At 61.7% G+C, this 23,299-nt stretch overlaps 1 long non-coding RNA gene across 1 annotated transcript in view; it reads left to right on the top strand.

Moving 5' to 3' along the window:
• The first annotated feature begins 14,938 nt into the window (after nt 1-14,938).
• Nucleotides 14,939-23,299, top strand: part of LOC145534272 (uncharacterized) — a 29,398-nt gene continuing 21,037 nt past the window's right edge. Inside the window, exon 1 of the long non-coding RNA XR_014074392.1 lies at nt 14,939-15,603. This is a non-coding gene — a long non-coding RNA (uncharacterized LOC145534272). The remainder of the gene's footprint in view (nt 15,604-23,299) is intronic.

Here is a 23,299-nt window from a genome sequence, read left to right as displayed (position 1 = left end):
CGCACCCTGAGTCTCTAAACCCTTCCCAGACCATCGCTCGGCCCGCCTTCTCCTCTCGGGCAGAATGAACCTGGGCTTCTCTCCTGGGACAGGTCCTTCTGTGTCATGGGATGTCCTCTTTACTCCTATTGCCGGCAATAGGAGTATTGATGGGCTGCTCATAGGTCAGAGACTCCTCATTCGTATTACCCAGAGGCTTCTCTTCAGTCAGTAAATTTTGTTCCTTTGACCTTAAAGGGATTGCCTTTGAAGACTATCATTTCTGACCTAGTCGCAAACCGTCTCTTTTGAGGAACTTCCTTAGGGTTCCAGGGATTAAGACAGTTTGCTTCCATTGCAAAGGGCACAGATTCATTCCTCGATTGCAGGATCTAGATCTCCTGTGCCTCACACTCTAGCCAAAAAGGTATATTTTAAATATAAAAGGGCCAAGCATAAACCTACTACTTTCCCTTTCCATTATTATGATAATAATCTAATTCTCTTCAAGGCAACACAAATGTTTCTTACTAACTAGAAGGATCATGTCGCGGAAATTATAAAGAGAAAAACAGGGAATTACTTCATGATATCTCACTATATCCGTCTCTGATCCAGCGTACGAAACATCAAGGAAGTCCACGTGAAATATCATCTTTAAATAGAGCTCTCCGCTTTGAGAGGATAGAACTAAACTCATTAAAACTAAGTTTTCCAGCATGTGGCTGCTTTGAAATCTTGCATCCAACCAACAATTCTGGAACCTATGATAATTCGGAATTGAGTAACCGATGACACAAACACTCTATTAGTCAGGGGGACGTTTTGGATCGCCTGAGTTCTACGTTCTCAATGTTATCAAGCCAGACAACAATCCTCACGGTTTTTCATAGATCTTGTAATATCTTTTTTAAAATTTCAACTTTTTTGAGGTATAATTGACATACAACATTGCAAGAAATTGAAATATAACTGTGGTGGTTTCATGTGTTTACGATGTGAAAGGATTCCTCATCCAGTTAATTCATATCACCTCACATATTTCACCTTCTTTTTTTTTTTCTTCCCTCCATCTTTCCTACTTAGATTTTTATCTTCATATAAGATTTCATTTATACAAAACATGTCAAAAAGATTGCCGTGTTTTACGTTAGATCCTCAGACTCTATTCATCTTATAGCTGAATATTTGTTCCCTTTTACCAACCTCTCCCCATAGCCCTAGTAACCACTTTTCTACTCTCTGTATGAGTTTTACTTTTTCCGGGATGCAATATCAGAGCCAGTCCTGAAATGTCCTCCAATTGCAATTCTTCTCTCAGAGTCATCAGTCCATTTTGTGTTCTCTTTCATGTTTTACAACATTACTCCTAACCAGCAATGGAGCGGGTGTGGCAGGCAATGAGCCAAGAAGATTTACAGGGTGGCATCCACTTACTGTGGGAATTAACCACGGCATTGATCAGTCTATCAACCTAGAAAGAGATCACTGGACATTGCACAAAAATTTGCTTATTTCTTTGTAGAAGTTTGGGCATTAAACTAAACCCTTAGTTTGGGATGGGATGGGATGGGGTGGGATGGGATGGGATGGGATGGGGTGGGGGGTGGGGGGTGGAGGAAACGGGAGCACCCAGAACGAGGAGGAGACTGTCGGCCGTGCCGAGACACGGAAACATCGCACGGCTGGGGACCCGTTCCTATCGTCTTCCCCGGGGTGTGAAAGAGACTTGGCCTCCCGTCTCCTGAGAGTTCATCTCCCCAGCAACAACGGTCAGGCAAGCTGTCGGGTGTGTGTGTGTTGCGGGGGGTTGGGGGGCGGGGTGGGGAGAAAAAAGAAGACACCTTTCAAGTGAAAGGAGGGAGCGTAAAGGTCACTGAACCCTCTGACAGCGGCCTTCCATTTTCCAGACCAGTGACACGTTCCCCCAAGTCGCCCGGTTCCAGAAAACGCTTTTCGGAAACAGAATCCTCGGGGCCCGCGAACTCCTGAGGAATCCTCGGATGAGCTTCCGGGCCAGGCTATACCGTAGGCAGCGTGCTTCCCCTGAAGCCAAAGCCACGGGCTCCAGAGGGCCGCGTCCAAGAAGCTGATCTCGTACGGAACCCGGTGTCTTCTTCTCTAGGACACTCCTAGAAGCAGCAAGAGTGCCAGTTTGTGAGACTCGAAGGTGAAGCCGGCACGACGTAAACCCAGCGATGTGTGCGGTCAGAGGCCCATCTAGATTCGAGCTCCAGTGCTGGAGGGGAGCAGTGGGGACAGGAGGGTGGCCTGCGAGTCCGCCGTCCCGTCCCCACTCCTCCTGTGAACATCCGCCCCGTGGAAGGTGTCGAGGAACCTCATGACCTGACCTGCGGGGTGAACCGTCGCCAAAGACAAAGAATTCCTCCAGCCAGGCGTCGTCCGCAGCCACGAACCCCTTCCCTCCGTCGCCCGGCCTTTCAGAATGCCACGTGGAACCCTCTCGAGACGTGTGGGGCTTGGAGGTATGGGCCCCCGAATTCTCCTCGCCCGGCCCTGCAAGAAACCATTCCGTGCCTGCCCCACATGAAGACTTCTCGGGCTTTTCGGTGGACCGGGCCTCCCAGGGTGCCCCTGCACCCGGCACCCTGCGACACCCCGAGAGATCCCACGGAGAAACGTCTCCGGCCACTCGCGCGGCACCTGCCTCGCTGGCGGGCGCCCCTTCCAACCTCCCCAGAGATACGTGAGCACGGACGCTTCTTCCCCATCTGGGTCCCCTCACAGGCTCTGTGAGTTCCTGCGGTTCCGCACGCCCTCGACTTGGCTGTGGTTCGGGGCTCTGTTCTGTTCTGTGTTGCTCTCCGGCCCACGTGATCTCTCTGGCTAGGGCACCCAGGAAAAGCGAAAAGAAATCGAGTCCGTGTGAGTACTATTCAGGCATCAAGTGGGGATACCTACCAACGACCTCTAACGTGGATCCACCAAGATGGCGGCCGTGTGGGGTTCAGGAGGATCATTTTGCGTTTTCTGGGGGCGCTGTTTGCTCTCAATGATTTCACGTGCCTTTGGGGCATGGCTCACGGAGATGGACGTGAAGCAGCAGGGCAGCCACATCTGGCGTCTCGGCCTAGCTAGGGCGGCTCCACGAGTGACCTCTCGGAACCGGGGCTGAGACCGCCATCCCTCCCCGGGCCCCCCTCGGTGGCTGGGTATGGGGGGGAGGAGGGGGAGGTTTCGGAGGGGAGACGGGAGATCTGGGCTTGTGGTTGGGGGCGCGCGGGGCCACACGTGTCCTGTCATGATATTCCTGTAACGCTCCAACGAGATACGTATTATTCTCTATTCTGCAGATTGCTATCTGTATCTGAATGGAAATGTATTAGACTCTTGAAATCTGAGCCTTGACGAGGGGTGCGCCCTGTACGTCTCGGGCTACAGGCAGCATACGGAAACTGAAGATATCAGGAATCACGTATAAAGGTTCAAGTCAAAGAAACGGACCTAGTTCAGGGGCAGACTTAGTCTTCCTCGCTGCAGCCTCAAGGTAAATGCTGGGGGTACCCAGTCTATTCTTGGGAAGATACAGTGTTTATCTTAACTGTTGCCAGCAGCGCAGCTTCTCCTCTACCGGAGTTGAAATTGAGATTTAGTTCTTGCAGCTAGTAGTTCTTTTTCAGAACATCTATCGGGAAGGATCTGAATAGCTTGTCATGTCCCTGAAAATATACTAGACAACATTTGGTTCAGCTCTCGTACCCAGAGACTGGGGAAATTAAGGGGGCACTAGAAATCGCACCTTTGCGTTATATAGTATCTTTCCTGGAAAACAGGCTGCTCTGAAACTCTAATTGTATCAAACAGTAGCAGGGATAAGAAGTGCACGATCCACAAGTTTCAGTAAAGCCGGCTCTCCCGCGCCTTAACATTGTATACATTGTTAACAAAAGTTTAGAACTGGGCACTCGATGGCAACAAAGAGGCATCCTGTTTGGCGTTTCTTTGGACTGCAGCCGGGAGAGGAGCAGAGCCGACTTGTTCGGTCCCCGGTCCCGCTACTCCTAGGCCTTTCCTCACACTTGACCTTGGATGCTCTGGGGCAGGTTGTGTCTGCCACAAGCACTCGATGTGTCCGGAAGCACTGAATCCTCTGTTCGTTGACTTTGTTCCCAGGACTGTCTCAGGAGGTGACGATGTTTTCCCATGGGGGAATCTGTGTCAGAGGCTTGCCAACCATACTTTTCACGTGGTTCATGAAAAGCTCGCCCGTCGCCGGTCACCTGTCGACTCACCATCCGTACGAGAGTCAGCACCAACACGCCCGGCAGAGCTGAGCGTCAAGAAGGGGTTGCGTGGAAAGAGATTTGTGTGCTTGGTCCTGGTCCTGGTTATAGACAGAAAGTATCAAGGGGGAATAACTCCCAGAATAAGTAGGCTTGCCTGGAATGCGAAATAGTGAGAAGAGGCCTCGCGCTTGGAGGATGGGTCAGAGCTCTAGCCACGGGAGAGTGAAAAGGAAAGGCCCGGGAAAGGGCCGTGGGGCAGGGGACGGTCTGAGCCCAGCACCAGCGGTGAAGGACGAGGAGGCACCTTGAAAGAACGTGCTGTTCGGAGGTTTGTGGTAAGAGCACACCGGTGCTGCTAAAGATGAGGCTTGTGGAACCCAGATGGTGAAGAGGAGCCAGAAACAGGCCAGGAAGGATGAGAATCCTGTGTACTGAGGACCTGCACTTCACCAAGCCCACAGCAAAGGGTGCTGTCTAGATTCAAACCCAGTCACTTGCGCAAACGCCCCTCAGCCACCTCCTCATCTACAAGGCCGACAGATACTCGGTGCGTGAGGTGCGTGTACAGTCTAGGTGGACGGCACTCACATTATCGGGCAACCACACAGCTACTACGTGCTTTGAAAGAACCAACAGTGAGCTGATAGCTTTTTCTGGATCTGCCTATAAGCAAAGATACCGCTCGCTGCATACTGTGGATCTCGACTCCTGTCTCACGTCTCCATGAAGCCGTCAGAAAAGTCCTGTTCGTGCTCCCTCTCAGGCCAGGAATGACACTTAAAGTGTAACGTGCTCACGAAGTCCTCAGAGATTCATGGATTTGAATCGAGAAATTCCACCTGGTCCTTTCGCTCCCGATCCACTCCTGCTCTCACCACTACTACCACACGAGCGAGTTCACCTGAATTAGCTCGCACACGTGGGGACGGAGTTAGCTTTCGGCACACGGATATTTAGAAATTCCATGGCAGTATGCCAGGTATTCACATTATGTATCAGATATTCGCCTAATTTGATAATAAGAGAGCTCAGGCCTCAGGCATAACTTCAGGCAGATTTCCCCTCCAACAGAAACAGCTCAGATGGGCTGGCAGCCCGAGAAAACGAGCAACTGCCACTGACAGACTGAGACACCTATGGGCTCCCTCCATGGGGAGACCTTCTGCCAAGGCTTCTCCCTCAAGGGCCGTGACCCAGCCTGCGGGCATCAGCTGAGGAGAAGGGGAGGTGGGTGCCCCGGAAACCAGCCGCGCTCGAGTCAGTCTCCCAGGAGCTCTCATTCCAGCTCTGGACACTCACTCCCGGGCCTGGGTTCTCACTCCCGCTTTCAGATGGATCCCAGGCCCTTCTTCAGAGAAGTTCCTCCAGATGAGTCCCCAGCCACCAGTGGGCCTCATTCGACCTTGCTGGACCTCCCTCCCCTTCTGAAGCTAGGTTCCGTCTCTCTCTTCACAAAACTTTAAGTCCAAAATAGATTGTTAACAATGACTTGCCATTTCCTTTTGTTCTCACCACTATTCTGACTACTTGCATTTAATTCTGCTCACCTTTGGATTGCTTATGACACTCCAGGCCACTGAAAAAAGAGAGTGTCCATTCTGAGCTCAAAGATTCTCAGGCGGCATTTGGGCCTCACTTTACCTCTGCTGGAGACCTAGGAAGGTGGCAGGTGACCGGGACCTGCCAAGAGCAGAGCAGAAGCTGTGCCCCTGAGCAGTGGTGCCTGGCTCTCTCTCATTGGTCGCAGAGGGTCTGCAAGATTCGAGGGGGTTCTTGACGGCCCCACCATGCTGGCGAGCCGTGTCGTCTCATCTCATCGGGAATCTGACCCCTCATCAGCAAGCGTAGCCATGTGCCCGCACCCTGAGTCTCTAAACCCTTCCCAGACCATCGCTCGGCCCGCCTTCTCCTCTCGGGCAGAATGAACCTGGGCTTCTCTCCTGGGACAGGTCCTTCTGTGTCATGGGATGTCCTCTTTACTCCTATTGCCGGCAATAGGAGTATTGATGGGCTGCTCATAGGTCAGAGACTCCTCATTCGTATTACCCAGAGGCTTCTCTTCAGTCAGTAAATTTTGTTCCTTTGACCTTAAAGGGATTGCCTTTGAAGACTATCATTTCTGACCTAGTCGCAAACCGTCTCTTTTGAGGAACTTCCTTAGGGTTCCAGGGATTAAGACAGTTTGCTTCCATTGCAAAGGGCACAGATTCATTCCTCGATTGCAGGATCTAGATCTCCTATGCCTCACACTGTAGCCAAAAAGGTATATTTTAAATATAAAAGGGCCAAGCATAAACCTACTACTTTCCCTTTCCATTATTATGATAATAATCTAATTCTCTTCAAGGCAACACAAATGTTTCTTACTAACTAGAAGGATCATGTCGCGGAAATTATAAAGAGAAAAACAGGGAATTACTTCATGATATCTCACTACATCCGTCTCTGATCCGACGTAGGAAAAATCAAGGAAGTCCACGTAAAGTATCATCTTTAAATAGAGCTCTCCGCTTTGAGAGAATAGAACTAAACTCATTAAAACTAAGTTTTCCAGTATGTGGCTGCTTTGAAATCTTGCATCCAACCAACAATTCTGGAACCTATGATAATTCAGAATTGAGTAACCGATGACACAAACACTCTATTAGTCAGGGGGACGTTTTGGATCGCCTGAGTTCTACGTTCTCAATGTTATCAAGCCAGACACAATCTTCACGGTTTTTCATAGATCTTGTAATATCTTTTTTAAAATTTCAACTTTTTTGAGGTATAATTGACATATAAAATTGCAAGAAATTGAAATATAACTGTGGTGATTTCATGTGTTTACGATGTGAAAGGATTCCTCATCCAGTTAATTCATATCACCTCACATATTTCACCTTCTTTTTTTTTTCTTCCCTCCATCTTTCCTACTTAGATTTTATCTTCATAAGATTTCATTTATACAAAACATGTCAAAAAGATTGCCGTGTTTTACATGAGATCCTCAGACTCTATTCATCTTATAGCTGAATATTTGTTCCCTTTTACCAACCTCTCCCCATAGCCCTAGTAACCACTTTTCTACTCTCTGTATGAGTTTTACTTTTTCCGGGATGCAATATCAGAGCCAGTCCTGAAATTTCCTCCAATTACAATTCTTCTCTCAGAGTCATCAGTCCATTTTGTGTTCTCTTTCATGTTTTACAATATTACTCCTAGGCGTCTCGGCCTAGCTAGGGCGGTTTCACAAGTGACCTCTCAGAACCGCGGCTGAGACCTCCATCCCTCCCCGGGCCCCCCTCGGTGGCTGGGCGCTGGGGTGGTGGGGGGTGGGGAGAGGAGTCGGGGGAGCTGGTCTAGGGGTTGGGGGCGGGTGAGGGCCAGGGGACCGTCCCCGGTGGTCCCGCTGAGACGTGAAGGCAGGTTCTGTCCCGCTGAGAACTTCCTGCCTTCGGGCGTGTGAGAGGAGCAGATTTCTCTCCAATCCAAGGCCATGCATCGTTTTTGGCCTGTTCAACAAGGCTAGACAAGCACGTATTTGTGTGTCTATCTTGGCTTGTTTTCTGACGGAGGCCAAAGACCTCTTCAGGCGTGTCCAAAGGATCTGCCAGGGTGGGAGGGTGCAGGTCAATCCATGTGTCAAGAGAGCCAGAGAATCTGTCACAGCTGTGACTCAGGCCTTTTTCAGAAACAGGCCAACTTTGATGATTCCCCTGGACAGGAATCACCGCAGAAGTTTCCTTGAAGGGATCGAGTTGCAGGAGTCGGGGGCGTGGCCCCGCCGCCGCCAGAGGGCTTCCTCAGCCAGGCAAGGCCGGCCGCTGGCCGGGGCTATTGTCTGTGGGCCCCACCCCCACCGCCACCCTCCACCCTCCCCTCCCCCTCCCCCTTCCCCTTCCCCTCCCCCTCCCCCTCCCCCTCCCGCTCCCCCTGCAGGGCCCCTCGTGGGATAGCTTCATTCAAATGCAGAACGCTTTCCAGTCAAGGAAGAGCCTTTGGACTTTGCCTCGATTGAATGGTGATCCGCCCCGACCCCACCCCCATTTCTCCACCTTGAGGCTGCCCCTTCAGCACCGCGCGGAGGAATGGGCCTTGGGGGGGGGGGGAGGGAGGCTGAGGGACAAACTCGCCTTGGGTCAGGCCAAAGGAGTCTCCTCCTTTTCGTAACCCAGGAAACCCCGCTAATGCATGTGAGGATCACGGACGTGCGTCGAAGCAGCCATCATCTCTTGACATCTTCCTCCGTGGGAGGCGTTTTTCCTTCCTGCCTGCCTTCAGAGAGACAGAAAAGGAGGGAGGGGCAGAGCGTTCCGCTGGCGCTGGCCGGTTCTTAAGTCACTTGAATCCAAAACACTCCATAGGGCACGGAGGGGTGCGTGCGTGGGGTGGGGTGGGGGCGGCGGCCTACTCCGGACCCCAGGCGTTCCCTCCTCTGACACTTGCCTGGAACCCATGAAAAGCTGAGCTGGTGACTGTGTGTGTGTGTGAATGCGTGCATGTGCGCGTGTCCGTGAGAGAAGGCACGTGTGCGTGAGAGAAAAAGAGAAAAAGGAAGGAGAGAAAGAAAGAGAGAGAGAGAAAGAAAGAGAAGGAAAGAAAGAGAGAGAGAGAGACAGAGAGAGAAAGAAAGAAAGGAAGACAGACAGACAGAGAGGGAGGGAGGGAGGGAGGGGGAGAGAGAGAGAGAGAGAGAAAGAAAGAATGAAAGAAAGAAAGAAAAAGAAAAGAAAATCCAGAATGAAAGGAGGAAGGAACGAGGGAAGGAGGGAGGGACCAAATAGGTTAGTTAGTACGGGCCTCCCTGTCATGGAAAAGAGTCTCTGAGCACAGATCCTCCGTTCAGTGAACCAGTTCTCATATCTCCTCTCAGGAGGCTGTGATGTCGATGGACGGGTTTGGGAAAGCAGGCCTGGGGTGCAAGCAATCAGGTATTTCCTCAGAGGCACTTGTAGGGAAACCAAGGAAACACACAGGTTCATCCCTGGAGCGGATTCGAAACCAGTCGGTGCAGGGGGAGTCAGTCAAGGAGATTTCTAGATGTCAGGGTCGGGTCCTGGAGCGGGTTGCCATGCCCTTCTCCAGGAGACCTTCCTGGCCCGGGGATGGAACCCGGGTCTCCTGCATCGCAGGCAGACTCTTGACCGTGTGAGCCACCAAGGAAGCTCTGTCGGAAATGTTCACCGAGTCCTCTTGTTGTAGCCACGCGTTCTGGGAAACAAACTCACTCAGAAGGACCATGCAGGTAGTGGAGTGCAGTTTCTTACACCAGCGGGCCCAAGGCAGAGTCTTCTCTTAGCCAAGGACCCCAACCAGCATTCGTGAAAATCTTTTATACCTCAGGGGTATGTGTCTGAACCCACCACCCCAAATTCCTTGAGACTTACCTAAACAAAGGAAGGGTAAAGACAATCCCGATAACCCCATCATTCATGTGTTATAAGACGAGATACACAGTGGACATTTATTCACAGGCCTGTGGTCATATCCTGATACACATAATGGAACTGATGGCTTTGTTCTGTGACAGAGATAATTAGCATATTCTTTTAGGCCACGGAGAGTCCAAGTACAAGCCCCAAAGGCTGTTTTATCCGGGTGTGTGTGTGTGTGTGTGTGTGTGTGTGTGTGCGCGCGCGCGCACGCGCGGGCAGGCGCCTGCGTGTGTGTGTGTGCGTGTCCGGTTTTCCATTGGTATGCCCCTTCTATAGACACCGGGCACAAAGTTCAGAGTCCATTGGGAGGGTGACCGTGCGTGTAGCCTCATGTTCGCAGCCTGGCCTAAGATGGAGTCCAGCTCTGTCTGTTTCCTCCTTCACTCTAGCTTCCATCTGCAGAGCTTCAGGCACAGGGCCTTTTGAGTTCTCCGTCAGAAGGGCAAGAGATGGTGGCAAATGTCCCCCCAGAGAGGGTTGTCCCCTCTGACAGAGCTTCCGATATCGGAGGCAACTCAGAAAACTTCAGGATCCAGTCCCACTTTCGGGGGAAGCACCACAGGCAAAGGACCAAACACACGTGGCCCAGGAATCTCCCATCCAGAAGTGGATATCCCCGTTTCACAGAAACATCCTCTGGGCCCCTAAGGAACGTATGGAAATCACTCTCTCGCCAAGGAGAGAAGAATCCTCACTGAGAGTTTCTGAAGTCTGGAAGGACCAGGTAGAGAGAAAAAGAGAAACGATTCTATTCCGCTGACAGGGGCATTATTGTTTGAAGCGACCAAGTGGATGTCCGTCTTTTCCAATTCCCATTTTAAACATTGTGTCCTTTCCGGTCCTTTGTGGTCTCTTTGGATCTGGAAAGCAACAGAGTTAACGGTAAGGTCCTTTTTTTTTTTTTTTTTTTTTTATGATTATGATTATTTTCCCCCCCTGCCTGTCTGCCTGTCCCTCCCCCTCTTCTCTCTGTCTCTCGCGCTTTTCACTCAGGTTAGGGAATTCACAACAACAACAACAAAAGTAGTGAGAAATCTGTATTTCTGCAGGTCAGGAAGCAACAGGTAAGAACTAGACATGGAACACAACAGGCTGGTTCCAAATAGGGTAAGGAGTCCATCAAGGCTCTCTATCATCACCCTGCTTATTTAACTTACATGCCGAGTACAGCATCACGAGACACGCTGGGCTGGATGAAGCACAAGCTGGAATCAAAATGGCTGGGAGAAATAGCAATCCCCTCAGATATGCAGATGACACCACCCTTATGGCAGAAATGAAGTATAGAGTGGGTTTACAAAGTCGTGCTCGTTTCGGGTTTTCAGATTCTTTTCCCTCAGAGGTGAATCCAAAGTAGGAAGCCTACATTTCCTGTGCTGCCTGGTAGGTGCTTGTGGATTGTATGATGTACATGTCGTATGTGTACACGTTCAACCCGACCTCCTAAGTGGACCGTCCTGCCCCTCCCCGCCCCAACGTATTTTCGTCAAGAAGTCAGGCATCCATTTGAGCATCCTACTCCTCAGGTCATCCGATCCCATGGAAGAAGTCAATCCTCCCGTTTTTCCATCGGTCCTCTACACGTCGCCTGATGATGATGGGGGGTGACCGGAAGACTGACAGTTCTGAAGAATTTTGCAAGAGATTCGGTGAAGGCTCCTAGGATTTGCTCAGTGAAGTGGGTGGCGTGTCAACCACTAGGGACCGTGGAAGGTATGCCCCAAGTGGCAAACAGCGTTACCTTCCACAGAGAAAGCTCTACCTAGCATACCAAGGATGCTTGACCACGCACCCGCCCCGCCCCCCCCCAGGTGACAGGCGTGACGGGTCAGACTGTAGAAATCTTCCTGTCAAGGGTGTATTAACAGGCAGAGGCACCTTAGAGGCACCCTGTCCTGTGAAGCTGGAGGTGGGGAGGAAGGGGCAGAGGGACGATGAAGAAGGGAAGGAGAAAGTGAGGGACAGGGACACCACACAGTGTGTGTGGGGGGCGTGTCTGTGCCGTGTGTGGGTTCCACGTGGGTGTGTGCGCCTGTGGGTGCGGGTGTGAGGGGAGGCGGGCAGAGGCAGAGGCAGGGAGACACACAGCCAGGTCAAGGATAACATAATGTGTGTGGGGGGAGGGGCGGGGGTGGGTGGGTGCGTGCGTGCGTGGTGTGTGCGTGGGGGGGGTGGCGCACAGGACCGTGTGTGAAGGAGGGCAGTGTGTGGGGGGCAAGTGTGTGTGTGGGGGGGTGTCTGTGCTGTGTGCGGGTGCCACGTGGTTGTTAAGCGGGGGGTGGGGGGGAGGGGCGGGCAGAGAGACACACCCGGGCCAAGGACAACGTACTGTGTGGCGGAGCGGGCGGGGGGTGGGTGGGAGTGTGGGTGCGGGGTGTGTGCGTGTGTGCGGTGCCCCATAGGACCGTGGGGGGGGGCAGTGTGTGTGTGGGGGTGTGGGTCTGTGCTGTGTGCAGATCCCACGTAAGTGTGAGTGAGGGGAGGGGCAGAGGTAGAGGCAGAGGGACACAGCCAGGCCAAGGACAACATAGTTTGGGGGAGGGTCGGGGTGGGGGGTGCGAGTGTGCGTGCGGGGTGTGTGCGTGTGTGCGATGGCGCCTAGGACTGTGCGGGGGGGCGGGCAGTGTGTGGGGGGTGGTGTGTCTGTGCTGTGTGCGGGTGCCACGTGGGTGTGTGCGCCTGTGGGTGCGGGTGTGGGGGAGGGGAGCGGGCAGTGACAGCGGCAGAGAGAGACAGCCAGGCCAAGGACAACGTAGTGTGTGGGGGAGCGGGCGGGGGGTGGGAGTGTGGGTGTGGGGTGTGTGCGTGTGTGCGGTGGCCCATAGGACCGTGGGGGGGCAGTGTGTGTGTGGGGGGGTGTCTGTGCTGTGTGCAGGTCCCACGGAGGTGTGAGTGGGGGGAGGGGCAGAGGCAGAGAGACACAGCCAGGCCAAGGACAACATAGTGGGGGGGGGGCGGGGGGGTGGGAGTGTGCGTGCGGGGTGTGTGCGCGTGTGCGATGGCGCATAGGACCGTGTGTGGGGTGTTGCGTGTGTGCGACGGCACATAGGACCGTGTGTGGGGTGTTGTGTCTGTGCTGTGTGGGAATGCCACGGGGGTGTGTCCGGGTGTGTGGGGGGGCGGGCAGTGACAGAGGCAGAGAGAGACAGCCAGGCCAAGGACAACGTAGTGTGTGTGGGCGGGGTCGGGGTGCGGGGTGGGAGTGTGCGTGCAGGGTGTGTGCGGAGGCGCCTAGGACCGTGCGGGGGGGCGGGCAGTGTGTGGGGGGTGGTGTGTCTGTGCTGTGTGCGGGTGCCACGTGGGTGTGTGCGCCTGTGGGTGCGGGTGTGGGGGAGGGGAGCGGGCAGTGACAGCGGCAGAGAGAGACAGCCAGGCCAAGGACAACGTAGTGTGTGGGGGAGGGGGCGGGGGGGAGTGTGGGTGCGGGGTGTGTGCGGTGGCCCATAGGACCGTGGGGGGGGCAGTGTGTGTGTGTGGGGGGGTGTCTGTGCTGTGTGCAGGTCCCACGGAGGGGTGAGTGGGGGGAGGGGCAGAGGCAGAGGCAAAGAGACACAGCCAGGCCAAGGACAACATAGTGTGGGGGGGGCGGGGCGGGGGGTGGGAGTGTGCGTGCGGGGTGTGTGCGTGTGTGCGATGGCACCTAGGACCGTGTGTGTAGGGGGGCAGTGTGGGGGGATATTGTGTCTGTGCTGTGTGCGAATGCCACGGGGGTGTGTGCGCCTGTGGGTGCGGGTGTGGGAGGGGCGGGCAGTGACAGAGGCAGAGAGAGACAGCCAGGCCAAGGACAACGTAGTGTGGGTGGGCGGGTTCGGGGTGCGGGGTGGGGAGTGTGCGTGCGGGGTGTGTGCGTGTGTGCGGAGGCGCCTAGGACCGCGCGGGGGGGGGCAGTGTGTGTGTAGGGGGGGGTGTCTCTGCTGTGTGCGGGTGCCACGTGGGTGTGAGGGGGGCGGCGGGCAGAGAGACACACAGCCAGGCCAAGGACAACATAGTGTGTGGAGGGGGAGGGGCGGGGGTGGGTGGGGGGTGTGTCTGTGCTGTGTGCGGGTGCCACGTGGTTGTTAAGGGGGGGGCGGGCAGAGAGACACACAGCCAGGCCAAGGACAACATAGTGTGTGGGGGAGGGGCGGGGGGGTGAGAAGCAGTGTGGGTGCCGGGTGTGTGCGTGGGTGCGGTGGCCCATAGGACCGTGTGGGGGAGGGCAGTGTGTGTGGGGGGTGTGTGTCTGTGCTGTGTGCAGGTCCCACGTAGTTGTGAGTGGGGGGAGGGGCAGAGGCAGAGGCAGAGGCAGAGAGACACACAGCCAGGCCAAGGACAACATAGTGGGGCGGGGTGGGGGGGGTGGGAGTGTGCGTGCGGGGTGTGTGCCTGTGTGCGGTGGCGCATAGGGCCGTGTGTGTAGGGGGCCAGTGTCGGGGTGGTGGTGTGTCTGTGCGCCACGTGGGTGTGGGGGGGGGCCGGCAGAGAGACAGAGCCAGTCCAAGGACAACGCTGTGTGTGTGTGTGAGTGGGTGTGCAGGGTGTGGCCGGCGTGTGTGCGGGTGCTGCGTAGGGCCGTGCGGGAGTGCGTGCGCTGTGTGTGTACGCGTTGGGGGCGTGGGCAGCGTGTGTAGGTGGTGCGGGCAGAGACAGAAAGACACAGTCAGCAAAGGACAACGTGCACAGATATTCTTCTGAATATTTGCTTGTGTTTTCTGAGCTCATCACCTCCGGGATCAAGCTCACTCCCGTGCAACGGGAGTCTGCCCCCCTCACCTCAGCCACCACCGGCCAGCACTTGTCTTGGGCAGACAAGGGAGTGTTCCGATTTGGCCGGCGCGGGGGGGGGGGGGGTGGGGTGGCGGAGGAGTGGGGTGGGTGCGCAGGGTTTCGTTGTCACGAGGCGAACTTTGACCCTTGTGTTCTGCCCCTGAACCTCACTGGAGAGACTGGACCCGCGTGACCTGTCACGTCTTGGTTTCAACATCCTTGGCGGGAGAACTAAGATTCCCCCATGCGAAGTGATCAGGCCAGAGAGAAGGAAGTCGATTCCCTTGGGATCCAATGCCCGTTTTCTCGAATCCAGTTAAGTTTCGTCAAGATTTCCCACCCAAACCGAAAAGCCGAAGTGGCTACCTATCCCCGCCCCCTTGACCTCTGTCCCAAGGTGCCCCTCCCACACCGCCTCCTTCCACAGCCTCAAGGCATTCAAGAGTTAGCCGGCCCGGGCCGGCTCCATCCGTGGTCGCCCCGCCCCAAGACCCTCTGAAAAAGCGCCCGACAGGCAGGTGGCGCCCGACCCCCAACCAGCTATCCAGTGAGCCAGCCCCAGCATAGGAGCTTAGTGGGCGACCGACGGGGACTCGTTGCCAGACGGAGCCCATCCTAGTTCGCGTTTCTCCGCTCAGTCAACGGCGCAGACAGGAGAACGGGATCCGCCCACACTTCTCGAGAACGTCCCTGGGCGAGGGATGACGGACGCACGGACGGACGGGACGGGAAGGATTCTTGACTCCCCACCCACGGAGCAGCGGAATGCACTCCCATCCGAGGGGGATCGCAGGCCCACGTCAGACGGTGTGAGCACACGCCCCAGAACAACAACTCGCCAGCATCCCCGTCCGTGTCCCCGTCACCATCTTTGGGCACGCCAGGAGAAAGCCCTTTTGTGACCCGGACGACGGCTCTTTCGGCAAAAGCAACGTTGAGCAACGGCACAAATGAAGAGACTTGGATTTGAAACGACGCGTTCATATAGCAGCGCCTCAAAAGCAAAAGCACGCACTCGTCCCTCACATAACCGCAACCAAGAAACCCGACGCACCTGAAAAAGAAAAAGCAAACGGAAGAGAACGGGTCGATCTGGCGGCTCGGTCGCCGAGACCAGATCAACCCCGGAAGGCAGGGCGAGCCGAGAGCCCACTCGGGTGAGGTCGAGCGGGATCAACACGGCAGCTCGGCGGCAGAGGTCGCGAGTGGGAGAGGTCCGTCCGGGTGCTCGACCCGCGGGCGCTGGCCGCTCTGCGGCCCAGTGAGGGAAGGAGGGGGGGAGGGGCGGAGACCCTGACAACTGGGCGACGCGCGCGCGCTGGCGGCTCGGCTGGCGAGGTCGCGAGTGGGAGAGGCCCGGCCGGCAGCTGGACCCGCGGGCACCGCCAGCTCGGCGGCAGAGTGAGGGAAGGAGGGAGGAGGGGCGGAGTCCCTGCCAGGCGGGCGACGCGCGCGCGCCGGCGGCTGGGCGCCATAGGTCGCGAGTGCGAGAGGCCCGGCCGACAGGTGGACACGCGGGCACCGCCAGCTCGGCGGCAGAGTGAGGGAAGGGGGGGGAGGGGCAGACAGCCTGACAACCGGGCGACGGGCGCGCGCTGGCGGCTCGGCGGGCGAGGTCGCGAGTGGGAGAGGCCCGGCCGACAGCTGGACCCGCGGGCACCGCCAGCTCGGCGGCAGAGTGAGGGAAGGAGGGAGGAGGGGCGGAGTCCCTGCCAGGCGGGCGACGCGCGCGCGCCGGCGGCTGGGCGCCATAGGTCGCGAGTGCGAGAGGCCCGGCCGACAGGTGGACACGCGGGCACCGCCAGCTCGGCGGCAGAGTGAGGGAAGGGGGGGGAGGGGCAGACACCCTGACAACCGGGCGACGGGCGCGTGCTGGCGGCTCGGCGGGCGAGGTCGCGAGTGGGAGAGGCCCGGCCGACAGCTGGACCCGCGGGCACCGCCAGCTCGGCGGCAGAGTGAGGGAAGGAGGGAGGAGGGGCGGAGTCCCTGCCAGGCGGGCGACGCGCGCGCGCTGGCGGCTCGGCGGCAGAGGTCGCGAGTGCGAGAGGCCCGGCCGACAGGTGGACACGCGGGCACCGCCAGCTCGGCGGCAGAGTGAGGGAAGGAGGGAGGAGGGGCGGAGTCCCTGCCAGGCGGGCGACGCGCGCGCGCTGGCGGCTCGGCGGCAGAGGTCGCGAGTGCGAGAGGCCCGGCCGACAGGTGGACACGCGGGCACCGCCAGCTCGGCGGCAGAGTGAGGGAAGGGGGGGAGGGGCAGACAGCCTGACAACAGGGCGACGGGCGCGCGCTGGCGCCTCGGCTGGCGAGGTCGCGAGTGGGAGAGGCCCTGCCCGCAGGTGGACACGCGGGCACCCGCAGCTCGTCGAGAGTTAGGGAAGGGGGGAAGTTAGGGAAGGGGGGGAGGGGATAGAACCCCGTCGGGCTCGTCGACCCGCGGCTCCTGGCGGCTCTGCGGCCGAGTTAGGGGAGGAGTGGGGGAGGGGCAGACAGCCTGACAGCCGGGCGACGGGCGCGCGCTGGCGGCTCGGCGGGCGAGGTCGCGATTGGGAGAGGCCCCGCCCGCAGGTGGACACGCCGGCACCCGCAGCTCGTCGAGAGTTAGGGAAGGGGGGGAGTTAGGGAAGGGGGGGAGGAGATAGAACCCCTTCGGACTCGTCGACCCGCGGCTCCTGGCGGCTCTGCGGCCGAGTTAGGGGAGGAGGGGGGGAGGGGCAGACAGCCTGACAGCCGGGCGACGGGCGCGCGCTGCCGGCTCGGCGGGCGAGGTCGCGAGTGGGAGAGGCCCTGCCCGCAGGTGGACCCGCGGGCACCCGCAGCTCGTCGACAGGGTTAGGGAAGGGGGGGAGGGGATAGAGCCCCGTCGGGCTCGTCGACCCGCGGCTCCTGGCGGCTCTGCGGCCGAGTTAGGGAAGGGGGGGAGGGGCAGACTCCCTGCCAGGCGGGCGACGCGCGCGCGCTGGCGGCTGGGCGCCATAGGTCGCGAGTGCGAGAGGCCCGGCCGACAGGTGGACACGCGGGCACCGCCAGCTCGGCGGCAGAGTGAGGGAAGGGGGGGAGGGGCAGACAGCCTGACAACCGGGCGACGGGCGCGTGCTGCCGTCTCGGCGGGCGAGGTCGCGAGTGGGAGGGGCCCTGCCCGCAGGTGGACCCGCGGGCACCCGCAGCTCGTCGACAAGGTTAGGGAAGGGGGGGAGTCAGGGAAGGGGGGGAGGGGATAGAACCCCGTCGGGCTCGTCGACCCGCGGCTCCTGGCGGCTCTGCGGCCGAGTTAGGGAAGCGGGGGGAGGGGCAGACAGCCTGACAGCCGGGCGACGGGCGCGCGCTGGCGGCTCGGCGGGCGAGGTCGCGAGTGGGAGAGACCCTGCCCGCAGGTGGACCCGCGGGCACCCGCAGCTCGTCGACAGAGTTAGGGAAGGGGGGGAGTTAGGGAAGGGAGGGAGGGGATAGAACCCCTTCGGGCTCGTCGACCCGCGGCTCCAAGCGGCTCTGCGGCCGAGTTAGGGGAGGGGGGGGGAGGGGCGGACAGCCTGACAGCCGGGCGACGGGCGCGCGCTGCCGGCTCGGCGGGCGAGGTCGCGAGTGGGAGAGGCCCTGCCCGCAGGTGGACCCGCGGGCACCCGCAGCTCGTCGACAGGGTTAGGGAAGGGGGGGAGGGGATAGAGCCCCGTCGGGCTCGTCGACCCGCGGCTCCTGGCGGCTCTGCGGCCGAGTTAGGGAAGGGGGGGAGGGGCAGACTCCCTGCCAGGCGGGCGACGCGCGCGCGCTGGCGGCTGGGCGCCATAGGTCGCGAGTGCGAGAGGCCCGGCCGACAGGTGGACACGCGGGCACCGCCAGCTCGGCGGCAGAGTGAGGGAAGGGGGGGAGGGGCAGACAGCCTGACAACCGGGCGACGGGCGCGTGCTGGCGGCTCGGCGGGCGAGGTCGCGAGTGGGAGAGGCCCGGCCGACAGCTGGACCCGCGGGCACCGCCAGCTCGGCGGCAGAGTGAGGGAAGGAGGGAGGAGGGGCGGAGTCCCTGCCAGGCGGGCGACGCGCGCGCGCTGGCGGCTCGGCGGCAGAGGTCGCGAGTGCGAGAGGCCCGGCCGACAGGTGGACACGCGGGCACCGCCAGCTCGGCGGCAGAGTGAGGGAAGGAGGGAGGAGGGGCGGAGTCCCTGCCAGGCGGGCGACGCGCGCGCGCTGGCGGCTCGGCGGCAGAGGTCGCGAGTGCGAGAGGCCCGGCCGACAGGTGGACACGCGGGCACCGCCAGCTCGGCGCAGAGTGAGGAAAGGGGGGAGGAGGGGCAGACACCCTGACAGCCGGGAGACGGGCTCGCGCTGGCGGCTCGGCGGGCGAGGTCGCGAGTGGGAGAGGCCCTGCCGGCAGGTGGACACGCGGGCACCCGCAGTTCGTCGACAGGGTGAGGGAAGGGGGGGAGGGGATAGAGCCCCGTCGGGCTCGTCGACCCGCGGCTCCTGGCGGCTCTGCGGCCGAGTTAGGGGAGGAGTGGGGGAGGGGCAGACAGCCTGACAGCCGGGCGACGGGCGCGCGCTGCCGTCTCGGCGGGCGAGGTCGCGAGTGGGAGGGGCCCTGCCCGCAGGTGGACCCGCGGGCACCCGCAGCTCGTCGTCAGGGTTAGGGAAGGGGGGGAGTTAGGGAAGGGGGGGAGGGGCTAGAACCCCGTCGCGCTGGTCGACCCGCGGCTCCTGGCGGCTCTGCGGCCGAGTTAGGGGAGGAGTGGGGGAGGGGCAGACAGCCTGACAGCCGGGCGACGGGCGCGCGCTGCCGTCTCCGCGGGCGAGGTCGCGAGTGGGAGGGGCCCTGCCCGCAGGTGGACCCGCGGGCACCCGCAGCTCGTCGTCAGGGTTAGGGAAGGGGGGGAGTTAGGGAAGGGGGGGAGGGGCTAGAACCCCGTCGCGCTGGTCGACCCGCGGCTCCTGGCGGCTCTGCGGCCGAGTTAGGGGAGGAGTGGGGGAGGGGCAGACAGCCTGACAGCCGGGCGACGGGCGCGCGCTGCTGTCTCGGCGGCAGAGGTCGCGAGTGCGAGAGGCCCGGCCGACAGGTGGACCCTCGGGCACCCGCAGCTCGTCGACAGGGTTAGGGAAGGGGGGGAGTTAGGGAAGGGGGGGAGGGGCTAGAACCCCGTCGGGCTCGTCGACCCGCGGCTCCTGGCGGCTCTGCGGCCGAGTTAGGGAAGGGGGGGGAGGGGCAGACTCCCTGCCAGGCGGGCGACGCGCGCGCGCCGGCGGCTGGGCGCCATAGTTCGCGAGTGCGAGAGGCCCGGCCGACAGGTGGACACGCGGGCACCGCCAGCTCGGCGGCAGAGTGAGGGAAGGGGGGGAGGGGCAGACACCCTGACAACCGGGCGACGGGCGCGTGCTGGCGGCTCGGCGGGCGAGGTCGCGAGTGGGAGAGGCCCGGCCGACAGCTGGACCCGCGGGCACCGCCAGCTCGGCGGCAGAGTGAGGGAAGGAGAGAGGAGGGGCGGAGTCCCTGCCAGGCGGGCGACGCGCGCGCGCTGGCGGCTGGGCGCCATAGGTCGCGAGTGCGAGAGGCCCGGCCGACAGGTGGACACGCGGGCACCGCCAGCTCGGCGGCAGAGTGAGGGAAGGAGGGAGGAGGGGCGGAGTCCCTGCCAGGCGGGCGACGCGCGCGCGCTGGCGGCTCGGCGGCAGAGGTCGCGAGTGCGAGAGGCCCGGCCGACAGGTGGACACGCGGGCACCGCCAGCTCGGCGGCAGAGTGAGGGAAGGGGGGGAGGGGCAGACAGCCTGACAACCGGGCGACGGGCGCGCGCTGGCGCCTCGGCTGGCGAGGTCGCGAGTGGGAGAGGCCCTGCCCGCAGGTGGACACGCGGGCACCCGCAGCTCGTCGAGAGTTAGGGAAGGGGGGGAGTTAGGGAAGGGGGGGAGGGGATAGAACCCCGTCGGGCTCGTCGACCCGCGGCTCCTGGCGGCTCTGCGGCCGAGTTAGGGGAGGAGGGGGGGAGGGGCAGACAGCCTGACAGCCGGGCGACGGGCGCGCGCTGCCGTCTCGGCGGGCGAGGTCGCGAGTGGGAGGGGCCCTGCCCGCAGGTGGACCCGCGGGCACCCGCAGCTCGTCGACAGGGTTAGGGAAGGGGGGGAGTTAGGGAAGGGGGGGAGGGGCTAGAACCCCGTCGGGCTCGTCGACCCGCGGCTCCAAGCGGCTCTGCGGCCGAGTTAGGGGAGGAGGGGGGGAGGGGCAGACAGCCTGACAGCCGGGCGACGGGCGCGCGCTGCCGGCTCGGCGGGCGAGGTCGCGAGTGGGAGAGGCCCTGCCCGCAGGTGGACCCGCGGGCACCCGCAGCTCGTCGACAGGGTTAGGGAAGGGGGGGAGGGGATAGAGCCCCGTCGGGCTCGTCGACCCGCGGCTCCTGGCGGCTCTGCGGCCGAGTTAGGGAAGGGGGGGGAGGGGCAGACTCCCTGCCAGGCGGGCGACGCGCGCGCGCCGGCGGCTGGGCGCCAAAGTTCGCGAGTGCGAGAGGCCCGGCCGACAGGTGGACACGCGGGCACCGCCAGCTCGGCGGCAGAGTGAGGGAAGGGGGGGAGGGGCAGACACCCTGACAACCGGGCGACGGGCGCGTGCTGGCGGCTCGGCGGGCGAGGTCGCGAGTGGGAGAGGCCCTGCCGACAGCTGGACCCGCGGGCACCGCCAGCTCGGCGACAGAGTGAGGGAAGGAGGGAGGAGGGGCGGAGTCCCTGCCAGGCGGGCGACGCGCGCGCGCTGGCGGCTCGGCGGCAGAGGTCGCGAGTGCGAGAGGCCCGGCCGACAGGTGGACACGCGGGCACCGCCAGCTCGGCGCAGAGTGAGGAAAGGGGGGAGGAGGGGCAGACACCCTGACAGCCGGGAGACGGGCTCGCGCTGGCGGCTCGGCGGGCGAGGTCGCGAGTGGGAGAGGCCCTGCCGGCAGGTGGACACGCGGGCACCCGCAGCTCGTCGTCAGGGTTAGGGAAGGGGGGGAGTTAGGGAAGGGGGGGAGGGGCTAGAACCCCGTCGCGCTGGTCGACCCGCGGCTCCTGGCGGCTCTGCGGCCGAGTTAGGGGAGGAGTGGGGGAGGGGCAGACAGCCTGACAGCCGGGCGACGGGCGCGCGCTGCCGTCTCCGCGGGCGAGGTCGCGAGTGGGAGGGGCCCTGCCCGCAGGTGGACCCGCGGGCACCCGCAGCTCGTCGTCAGGGTTAGGGAAGGGGGGGAGTCAGGGAAGGGGGGGAGGGGCTAGAACCCCGTCGCGCTGGTCGACCCGCGGCTCCTGGCGGCTCTGCGGCCGAGTTAGGGGAGGAGTGGGGGAGGGGCAGACAGCCTGACAGCCGGGCGACGGGCGCGCGCTGCCGTCTCCGCGGGCGAGGTCGCGAGTGGGAGGGGCCCTGCCCGCAGGTGGACCCGCGGGCACCCGCAGCTCGTCGTCAGGGTTAGGGAAGGGGGGGAGTCAGGGAAGGGGGGGAGGGGCTAGAACCCCGTCGCGCTGGTCGACCCGCGGCTCCTGGCGGCTCTGCGGCCGAGTTAGGGGAGGAGTGGGGGAGGGGCAGACAGCCTGACAGCCGGGCGACGGGCGCGCGCTGCCGTCTCCGCGGGCGAGGTCGCGAGTGGGAGGGGCCCTGCCCGCAGGTGGACCCGCGGGCACCCGCAGCTCGTCGTCAGGGTTAGGGAAGGGGGGGAGTCAGGGAAGGGGGGGAGGGGCTAGAACCCCGTCGCGCTGGTCGACCCGCGGCTCCTGGCGGCTCTGCGGCCGAGTTAGGGGAGGAGTGGGGGAGGGGCAGACAGCCTGACAGCCGGGCGACGGGCGCGCAATGGCGGCTCGGCGGGGGAGGTCGCGAGTGGGAGAGACCCTGCCCGCAGGTGGACCCGCGGGCACCCGCAGCTCGTCGACAGAGTTAGGGAAGGGGGGGAGTTAGGGAAGGGGGGGAGGGGCTAGAACCCCGTCGCGCTGGTCGACCCGCGGCTCCTGGCGGCTCTGCGGCCGAGTTAGGGGAGGAGTGGGGGAGGGGCAGACAGCCTGACAGCCGGGCGACGGGCGCGCGCCGGCGGCTGGGCGCCATAGTTCGCGAGTGCGAGAGGCCCGGCCGACAGTTGGACACGCGGGCACCGCCAGCTCGGCGGCAGAGTGAGGGAAGGGGGGGAGGGGCAGACACCCTGACAACCGGGCGACGGGCGCGTGCTGGCGGCTCGGCGGGCGAGGTCGCGAGTGGGAGAGGCCCGGCCGACAGCTGGACCCGCGGGCACCGCCAGCTCGGCGGCAGAGTGAGGGAAGGAGGGAGGAGGGGCGGAGTCCCTGCCAGGCGGGCGACGCGCGCGCGCTGGCGGCTGGGCGCCATAGGTCGCGAGTGCGAGAGGCCCGGCCGACAGGTGGACACGCGGGCACCGCCAGCTCGGCGGCAGAGTGAGGGAAGGGGGGGAGGGGCAGACACCCTGACAACCGGGCGACGGGCGCGTTCTGGCGGCTCGGCGGGCGAGGTCGCGAGTGGGAGAGGCCCGGCCGACAGCTGGACCCGCGGGCACCGCCAGCTCGGCGGCAGAGTGAGGGAAGGAGGGAGGAGGGGCGGAGTCCCTGCCAGGCGGGCGACGCGCGCGCGCTGGCGGCTCGGCGGCAGAGGTCGCGAGTGCGAGAGGCCCGGCCGACAGGTGGACACGCGGGCACCCGCAGCTCGTCGAGAGTTAGGGAAGGGGGGGAGTTAGGGAAGGGGGGGAGGGGATAGAACCCCGTCGGGCTCGTCGACCCGCGGCTCCTGGCGGCTCTGCGGCCGAGTTAGGGGAGGAGGGGGGGAGGGGCAGACAGCCTGACAGCCGGGCGACGGGCGCGCGCTGCCGTCTCGGCGGGCGAGGTCGCGAGTGGGAGGGGCCCTGCCCGCAGGTGGACCCGCGGGCACCCGCAGCTCGTCGACAGGGTTAGGGAAGGGGGGGAGTTAGGGAAGGGGGG

This window comes from Giraffa tippelskirchi, chromosome 14, assembly GCF_054371585.1.
Source record: "Giraffa tippelskirchi isolate mGirTip1 chromosome 14, T2T-mGirTip1v1.2.pri, whole genome shotgun sequence".
Taxonomy (NCBI): Eukaryota; Metazoa; Chordata; class Mammalia; order Artiodactyla; family Giraffidae; genus Giraffa; species Giraffa tippelskirchi.
This window is presented reverse-complemented; position numbering and strand designations above follow the sequence as displayed.